Source organism: Astatotilapia calliptera, chromosome 2, assembly GCF_964374335.1.
Source record: "Astatotilapia calliptera chromosome 2, fAstCal68.1, whole genome shotgun sequence".
In the NCBI taxonomy this organism is placed as follows: Eukaryota; Metazoa; Chordata; class Actinopteri; order Cichliformes; family Cichlidae; genus Astatotilapia; species Astatotilapia calliptera.
Window position 1 is genome coordinate 37429748 of NC_137423.1, and position 7864 is coordinate 37437611.

Below are 7864 nucleotides of genomic sequence, written 5' to 3' on the forward strand. Positions count from 1 at the left end.
AACTATTTAAAATGAGTCAGTGGTTACACAAAGACACGAGCTTAACACAAGACATGGCAACAGGGAGGAAACACAAAGACATGGGACCAGGGCAGGCACAGAGACACAGAAGAAAAGGAGCTCGAAATACAAAACCTGAAAACAAGAAATTCCCAACAAGAATGAACCTAAAACATAAGATAATAATCAAAACCAAAACCACTGAGTCCTCAGACTCAGGACCATGACACAGATATCAGACAACTTAGCAAAAAATTATAATTTATCCCCCTTTCTTTATTGAAATTAAGGACAGGCAGTGTGTAGTGTGTCCTTAAAAAATTCAGAAACTGGACAAGTGATCTAAAGCAGATGAATAGTATATCTAAAATCAATTCTTAAGACACAAGAAAAAATATCCAGCAAAGACCCTGACTGGACAGATGCATTGCGCCCTTTACCGAAGGCTTATCAGAAAATGGTCTCAAAGGAGGGGTGACTGTCAGGATGCCATCCATTAGTGAGGGGAAAGGGGAGGTGGTCAGGAGAGAGATGAGTATGAGTGGCATCTGTAAAACACGGTTGAGACCCTGTCACGGGTTGGGGCTGCATTACAGCCACGGTGTTTTGTTAAAATTGATGGAATTATGAACACAGATAACCACTGTCACATTTTGAGCCACCATACAATGCAATGTGGAAAGCGTTTTATTGGTAACAACTTTGTATTTCACCATGGCAATGATGCGAAACACTGGCAACGTGATAAAAGTCACCTTGATAGAACACCCTACAATGAAACACAATCAGCATCATTAAAGCAGTCTGGGATCATCTTAACAGGTAACAGAAGAGAAGGCAGCCACCATATAAAGAAGTGTTTTGAACGTCCTTCAAGAAGCATGGAGAACTATTGCTGAATAGTGCTTGAAGAAATTACAAGAAAGCTTGCCTAAGAGATTTCAGGCTGTGTTAAAAATAAAAGTCGTCATAACTAATATTGTTTTTTAAACTCATTAGAATTCTATACAAAGTGCATGAAAATTTTTTTGCCTTATATATCACATTTCCCTGTATATTCGTACATCCATCCTTCCATTCTCTACTGGAGCCTATCCCAGCTGTCTTAGGGCAAGACGCAGGGTACACCCTGACAGGTCGCCAGTCTGTCGCAGCGCTAACACATAGACACTTTCACACTCACATTCACTCCCACATTCATACCTATGGGCAATTTAGAGTTTCCAATTAACCTATCCCCACCAACTTATACTAATATTTGCACATGTTCCAGTAAATACCTGCACCTACTTCCCTTTGTCTTAGCAAAATATAAAGAGATAAGTGGTGGCTCAACACTTTTGCACAGTAGGATAATAACTGTTATATAAACAAACTGAAAATCATGGAGTTTATAACATTACATTAACACACTATATACAGTATTCACATAGCAAGTAAATATCCTGTTTGGCTTTGAAATCAAATACAAAACGCATCTGGAACGACCACATTTTTGGTATTTATAAGCGTCTCAGCTATGACAGCAATACCTCTAATTATCTTTTAGTGCGAAAGTTTACTTTTAGCTGTCTGATAAATGTTGGTTCTCTTTGTCAGGTTAAGTGTTTTTGGCCTTATTGTTCAAACATTTTGTCACATTGTGGAGGAGTACAGGGTCTGTGTATATGTGTGCGTACACACTTGTATTACTCATGTTACTGGGGCATACCTGTGATTATACAGTCACAATGTGAGGACCCGCCTCACTTTGGAAAAAAGTCATCATAACTTAAACTACTACTGAGTTCAGAGGGGGCTGGTTTAGGGACAAGGTACTGTTGGGTCTCCAGTAAATTAATGTAAGGTAGCGTAATGTTATTTCAAGTGACATAAACAGAAGTGGTGAGAACAACTGCATGGGGATCATAGGTCACTGAGACAGGCAGTACCAAGAGTGCTGTTGAACTTGAGTGCAAGTTAAACAAATAACCACATCATGAGGACTATAGATGACATGCTGTAAAATTCAGTGTAGAGCCAGTTGTACCTTTCCTTTGTGACAAACAGCAGAACTGAAATGAGGGTTGAGATTATGAAGCACTCATGTCAATGAGATACAGGGATGTGGTCATAAAAAAAGAATCAGATCTCAGAAGCTTAAAATGTAATTCAGGTTTTGACCTCAGACATTTTCATTTACCAATTCTTCTACTTTACTGGGCAGCAGGGAAAGAAAATTAAGACTTTTTTATTCATCTTATGCTTCTGTCTTTATAACCATGGCCAGGGACTCTAACATAGTCACTCCATGACTATGTTAGAGTGTCAGACCCAACTAATTTGACGACAATTGGCAAGTTCATAAAGACACTTCGAAAATTACTCTTGGAAGGATATGATATTGAAAAAGACAATCACCCATTGTATGTATAAATATGTCAACTCGTATTTAAATTATAAAAATCGTGCCAGCCTTGTTGATATAAGTTTTCTTGTGTATTGTGTGGAATATGTGATGAGGAGAATTAGGTAAATATGTGGGATTAATAAGATGTTGAGCAGGGGTAGGAGTTAATAAGTATGTGCATACTTCTTCCTACTCCTTTTCAGACCAGACAACTGTTATCTCATGTTAGACGAATGTGTTTTATTTTATTATATTTTTCTTGTTTGTCTGTACAAATACGTGTGTGTGTGTATATCTACACATATATTCATATTCGTAAATGAAAATACATGTAGACGAGTATATATTGGTTTTTTTTGTTTGTTTTATTATGTCTGAAATAAATAAAGATACAAATACAAAATACAGGACTGGACAATAGTTCATACCAGATTACAAAGTTTCAACATTTTATTGTGCAGATGTGGTCCTTTCTCTTCTCTAACCCTTAGAAACATTCAATACAGCTTTAGAGCAATATAGTTTTGTCTCTTTGAATTTTCAATAGTCCGAGTAAGATATAGCTGCCTACATGTGTAGAGGTGGGAGCAAGCACTGCCTAAAGGTTACAGAATCTTTTTTCCCCCATTGTTGGCCTGAACTTACAGACTGAAAAATACGTGTAGGAGAAGCGATGAGTAACAGCATTTTCTCCCCCTCTGCTGCTCTCCAAGTGCCTCTGAGCAAGTCACTGAGCATCAGCAGTGGACTCTTACACTCACCACAATAGGTATCTCCCACTGTCAGTGTTTAAAATGTCTGGAGCCCTCCCTCCTCTGCGTTTACTCCCTCTGGCACTTATAATTAAGGATGTGCTGTTAAATCATTTTCCTGCTAAGTAAAGGTTTGAAAATACCAAATGTGTCCAGAGGAGGATTTTCTGAGTGTTTTTATACCTGCGTATGCCTGTGGGTGGGGTAAGTCATCCTCAAAGTGCAGCTGAAGCTCAGGATGTTTACTGTATAAGTAGTGACCACTTTAAGGAGTACCCTGCAGTTCCATGAGTCACTAAAAAGGTAGTAGTTCTCATCCAGCCCCCATAGATTTGATGAGGTTCTGATTTGCTGAGCATATGCAGAATACAGAGTTGTATGGGTGTGAAATTGTGCATAGCTATCTGTAATGATGTAGCTGGTGTAAGGTACTTTGGGCTGCTGGGTTACCACATCAAGTAGTTCCACTTGTTTGATATCTATATATCAAATTTCTAAACTCCTACACTATGCAGATGGTGATAATAATTATTATTCTCTTATGTCTGTACATTAAGCATACATTTATATATGTATCAGGTGGCTGGCTTAGCTTAGCAAAGCAGGAAGAAACAACCTGGCTCCATCCAAAGGTACAATAAATATATCACCTACCAGCTTACCGTAGAGCTATTTGCCTGCCTTGGGATGTGTATTGTTTCCCTGCAGCCTTCAGTCTTTGTAGAGATATACCCTGGGATAATAGTGGGCAAAACTATGAGTTATATGTTAATTAGTGTGCACTTTTAGCATTTGTAGGTGGTTTCACTTGCCTCGAAACAAAGACAGACTTTCTTTCCCCTATTTTCACTTGAAGCTAAGTTAACTTCCTGCTGCTTAGAGCTTCATAGTTACTGGAAAGTATTATCGATTTTCTCATCTGACACCCAGAATGTGAAAAATAGTATTTCCTAGTAAGTTGAATTATTTATACATAATGACAGTATATAGCCTGTATCGCTCAGTCTGTGATCATGGAGTTGCGATGCACGCACTAGCGCCTGTTTCTTCAGGTCACGCTGGGTCAGCAGCTGAAAATATGAAAGCATTTAGCGTTTGTGTGTGTGTGTGTGTGTGTGTGTGTGTGTGTGTGTGTGTGTGTGTGTGTGTGTGTGTGTGTGTGTGTGTGTGTGTGTGTGTGTGCGCTTCGCCGCATATCAAATGTGCCAAGTTTACAACAACAGGGTTTAGAAGAAGATAATGTTTCTGCATGCTGATCCCTCTGTATAACTTGGCTTACTTAAAATAAAAAATTGTAAACACGTCAACATCCCAATAATCCCTTTCAGGCAGAGTCTCCTAAACTATAGTTCACAACCCCAGTGAAAAATGTGACTCAGTGTTTATGCCCTGCAAATACAAGTGCCACAGATACAATGCAATTATACAAATACAGTCAACAATGTTATAAATAATTTATACAAAAACCCCTAAACCTTCACACACAGGACAGTGATTTATGTTTTCCACATTGCTCTAAGAAGAGGCAAGCATAAACACCTCAAAATACTGAAATAGGAGCACAGTCGCCTTTTTGAATAAAATACTGTAATGTTATTTATTTATTTTATTTGAGGTAGGGGCGATTTTACTTGAAACTAGTATGTCTAGAAAATGCATTTCAATGGCATCACATCACAGCTGAACTGAGTGTTAATTCATGGACTCCACTTAAAAGCGCTGAATTCCCCCTAATGAGGCATTTAATTTAGAAGAGCTAGTATTGTCTGCCAGTCAGTAATAGTATTTTGACTGCTCTTCCTGTGAGAAATTAGTCTCTCAAATTGCCTTCACAAATACCCTTTTAACAAATCTGCATTAATTTGCAAATTGTCACAAGGAGTGTTACATTTATTGAGCATTCATACTGTTGAAGGACAATCATTAAATCTGAATAATAAACTGAATTACTAAGAGCTCAACTCTGTCTAAATCACAAGATGTCATTACTGTTCCCTATTAACTTTATAGAGCACTTCATACACTGTATGAGAAGTCAAGAACAATTAAAGAGCATCACTGGCAGTTCTTAAGTCAGACCAAAATGACATTTTTGAAATTTGAGCAATATAAATATCCTCTGCTGACTCTTTGGGTGTCTTCATAGTGACACACTCCACCTTGTTTATTTATTAAATAGTTCTATAGCTATCCCACTTGTCCATATTTTATCCATTCATCCATTCTCTTGTGTTTATTCTTATCACAGTCACAGAGGGGCTGGAACCTAGCCCAGGTACCATAGGCCAAGAGGTAGGTATACCCTGGACAGGTAGATAATCTGGAGCAGAGTTAGCACAGACAGACATATAACACAGATTCATACCTATGGGCAATTCAGAATCATCAATTAACCTATCCCCACTAATTGCATATTTTTGGACAGTGGGAGGCAGCTGGTGTACCTGGAGAGAGTGCACAAATACAGGAGAAGAACACACAAACTCCACACAAAAAGGCCCCCACGAGGTGAAATCAAACTCAGAACCGTCTTGCTTCTTGCTGTGAGGCAAGAGTGCTAGTCTCTGTGCATAAAGTTTATTTTACTGTTGGGTCTGTATGATGTCAGTGATAGCAAACATCCCTAATATCGTTACAGTGAAAGAAAAACAAAAGATAAGTCCATCTATGAAATGTAAGTCCTTTTTTAAATGAGAATTTTCAACATAGCTTGTGTAAACATACTAGTTTGTTTTAGAAAGAATTCATATAAACAGAAACAGAATTATATTATACTGACGTTTTTCTTTTTTAAAGGGTCAATATAATTAGCCCCCTGAAAAACGGACTGTTTCATTGATCCATAGAACAAACCACTGCTGTGTAGGGATATGCCCAAAGCACATAAAATCAAGTTAAAAATAAAGGGTTCTCTTCCAATTTGCAGGTATAAAAACTTCTATAAAAAAAAGGGTTTGAGCTGTCACTTCAGAAAGCATCGTGCCAACAACAAAAGACGTCAGTTTAGACTTGAGGAAAAAGGATTGTTGATTCTCATAAAACAGGAGATACAAAGTGAATTACTGCATTTTCCAACTGTCAAGAACTGAAGTGAGTAGTAGGAAAATTTAAAGAGAGCCACACAGTACAGGACAAATCTGGCAGAAGTAGAAAGATTTCAAAGACTATCTGAAGAAAATTTGCGAGTGATGTGTCTAAAGATGTGTCTGAGAACAACTGCCAAGGCACTAGTGAATGTCTAGACAAGTCAGAAAACAGTCACTTGGACCCTGAACAGGAGTAGAGTACGAGGTTGTGGACCAAAAAAAAAAAAAGAGACACCTTAAAGCCAGATTAAAGTATGGAGAAAGATTATGCATACTAGATGCAAGTCCTTTGGAACTCTTTAACCAAAGAGATTTTGTTAGGAGAAGAAAGGGATAGGTATACGTCCCAAAGAAGACAGTGGCGATGTCTGGAATTAGGAATATCATCAAGGTGGAAGAAATCATGACAACCACGTAAAAAACTCCTGGTGAAGAAGGCCATTAACTCTGGATGCACTTGAGAGATTTACCGAAGAAAAATGAGCTGGTGAAGCTTATTTCTATTTAACAGGGAACGTCAGGTAACATCTGTGAAATATATTTTAAAAAATAGCTAAGAAGAGCTAAGAAGAAGCTGTAATATCCCTCTTAATAATTAGTAATAAAAATAAAGCTTTGATTTTCATATCAAGACTTTGTGACCACTAAAATTACTCGGGGAAAGGGAAATGTATTGACGTTGTGTCCAAAAAGAGACAGCGATATTTATAATAAAGATGCATAAACATAAGCAAGAATCATAACCACAAACAGAAAACATCTACTGCACAATCTCACTGTTGACTGGAGACCTTTTCTTGTTGCAGCTGCAGACAAACGGTTTAGGAGTTGATGACAATGCAGACTTGACAGCTTGACATCCCCCTCCCTTTCCAACGCCTTCGATGCTTGTGCCCTACCGGGGATGATAGCAGTCAACTGGACCAGCACAGATGCTGCAGGACCGGATGCGCTGTCTACGCCGGCTCTCTCTTACCCTTTACCCGCCCTGTTGCTTGTCTCGTGTTTCTATGGTGTATTGATAGTCATGTGCTTTTGTGCTGAGGTGTTTTTTCTTTTATCAAACTGTTCTCCCACTAGGAGCTCAGTCTGAGTGGAGTTTTTTTTTCTCCTCCTCTTACCTCATGTAGTGTATTTTCGTTGTTTTTTTCCTATCAGCCTACCTTCTGACATGTCTGCCCAATGTGATGTTTGTGTAAAGTTGGTCAGAAGGTTCCTTTGTGAGTGCGCATGCGCCATTAGCGTGCTGCCTGCTGTAACCCTAATTTCCCTCGGGATGAATAAAGTATTCTGATTCTGATTCTGATTTTTGAAACTGAATCAGGAGAGTTTTGGCCGATATCTTTGTTTCTCCAATATTCTTTTGAATAATAGTAAAGATTCTAATGATGAAACTTGCTTAGTTTCTACCACTTTCCATTTCTTTATTTCTTTAATGTGCTCCACGAGAACAAAACGACAAATGTCATTGATATGTCCTTAAGAGGACATACCATCTCACTCTTAAATGCGCCCAGACTTCATCAACATTACTTTGAAAGTACAAAGAATATTTTAGAACTAATGAAGCATCCATGTGTGTATCCATCTGTTTATTATTATCCACTGTCATTAGAAATTCAGAGCTCTTAAGTCTT

General features: G+C 38.2%; 1 long non-coding RNA gene across 1 annotated transcript in view; it reads left to right on the plus strand.

Moving 5' to 3' along the window:
* The window catches only part of LOC145420539 (uncharacterized), a 90765-nt gene extending 83238 nt beyond the window's left edge, over positions 1 to 7527 (plus strand). Inside the window, exons 2-4 of the long non-coding RNA XR_013901864.1 lie at positions 5390 to 5433; positions 5567 to 5649; positions 7034 to 7527. This is a non-coding gene — a long non-coding RNA (uncharacterized LOC145420539). The remainder of the gene's footprint in view (positions 1 to 5389; positions 5434 to 5566; positions 5650 to 7033) is intronic.
* The last annotated feature ends 337 nt before the right edge of the window (positions 7528 to 7864 follow it).